This window comes from Choloepus didactylus, chromosome 7 (assembly GCF_015220235.1).
Source record: "Choloepus didactylus isolate mChoDid1 chromosome 7, mChoDid1.pri, whole genome shotgun sequence".
Classification (NCBI taxonomy): domain Eukaryota; kingdom Metazoa; phylum Chordata; class Mammalia; order Pilosa; family Megalonychidae; genus Choloepus; species Choloepus didactylus.
The window spans coordinates 129252934-129254686 of record NC_051313.1 but is presented as its reverse complement, the minus strand read 5'-3'; the positions used below and the strand labels follow the sequence as shown (position 1 = coordinate 129254686).

Sequence of the window (1753 nt, the reverse complement as noted above, 5' to 3'; positions counted from 1 at the left end):
GACATTCACATATATGTTGGAATTTTGTATTTGATAAAGGTGACACCTTAAATCTGTGGAGAAAGAACAGACTACTCAGTAAGTGATTTTGGGAATAACAGACTTCCTTTTGAAACAAAAGACAACTTGATTCATATAGAGATTCTATATGGATTAAAGATTTAAATATAAAAAGATATATCTATAACAGTACTAAAAGAGAATATTGGAGAATATCTTCAAGACTTGACAGTAGGGCAAGCTCTCCTAAACCCAAGATGTAAAAATACAAAAGCCGAGAGTGTGGCGTGAACATGGGGAAGCAAAAGAAGACAAGGAAGTATGCAACCATGAAGCAAATGCTTAGTCTCAGAGACCAGAGGCATAAAGAAAAGGATAGATTAAAGCCTAAAAAGAAAGAAAAGAAAGATCCCAGCGTATTCAAGGAAAGAGAATTGCCTCAACATCCTTCCTGCTTATTTTTCCAATATAATACACAGCTGGGCCCACCTTACCACATCCCGGTAGATATCAACTTTATCAACTTTTCCATTAAAGCCAAACTGGATTTAGTGCAGTCAATGATGGACTGTTTGTATGCCAAGTGTATCCCTTGTATAACTGACTGTGTGATGGCTGAAATTGAGAAATTGGGACAGAAGTATCGAGTGGCTCTAAGGATCGCCAAGGATCCAAGATTTGAATGATTACCATGCACACACAAAGGAACCTATGCAGATGACTGTTTGGTACAGAGAGTAACTCAGCAGAAGTGTTATATTGTGGCCACGGTTGACCGGAACCTTAAGAGAAGAATTCGAAAGATCCCTGGAGTTCCTATCATGTACATTTCTAACCATAGGTACAACACTGAACGGATGCCAGATGATTACGGAGCCCCTCGGTTCTAGTCCTTACAAGACAAAGTTTCTCTGCCTTCCTTCAACTGACTTTTTCTGTTACTAGTTCATTAAACATTTTCTATTATGAGCCAAAAAAAAAAGAAAAAATGCAAAAGCCATAAAAAGAATGATAAATGTAGCTATATCAAAATTTAAAATTTCTATTTGTCAAAAGAAACCATGAACAGAGTTGAAACACAAGCAAACTTATGACAAAATATTTGCAATATAAAGCACAAAGGATTAGAATCCTGTATCAATAAGAAAAAGTCAAACAAGCCAGTAGAAAATGGTCAACATATATCACAGGCAAGTCACAGAGAAGGACATATAAATGGCCAACAAGCCTATGAAAGGCCATTCAACTCCACTGGTAATTAGCACATTAAAATCACAAATGAGATACCTTTTCTTTTATCACTCACAAGGTTAGCAAAAATGTAAAAGGTATTGACATATTTGACAAGGTTATAAAGAAAGGGTGGCTCTCACCTACTATTGGTTCAAATATAAATTTGTATAAACACTTAGGTGGTGGTTGTGCAAAATTTGTTGAAACTAAAAATACATATATGTTACGATCCTACAAATCTAATCCCTAACTGTTCCCCTAGAGAAACACTTGCACAAGTGAGTTTTGTTGCAGCACTGCTTATGCAAGTGAAAGCCAGATGTAACCTAACTGTCCATCAAAGGAAAATGGTTTTAAAAAATATGATATACACATACTATGGAACTCTTCTGTAGTTAATAATAATAAGGTTATTTCATGATCTATCTAGTTCCTGAAAACACATTGAGTGAAAAAAATCTTCAGAATACTATATATTTTCTCTGGAGAGAAAAAAATATACGTATATAAATGCATAGAA

At 35.0% G+C, this 1753-nt stretch overlaps 1 pseudogene; it reads left to right on the top strand.

Annotated features, from left to right (window-relative positions):
• The first annotated feature begins 293 nt into the window (after positions 1–293).
• On the top strand, positions 294–890 carry LOC119540969 (annotated as a pseudogene).
• Positions 891–1753: the final 863 nt, after the last annotated feature.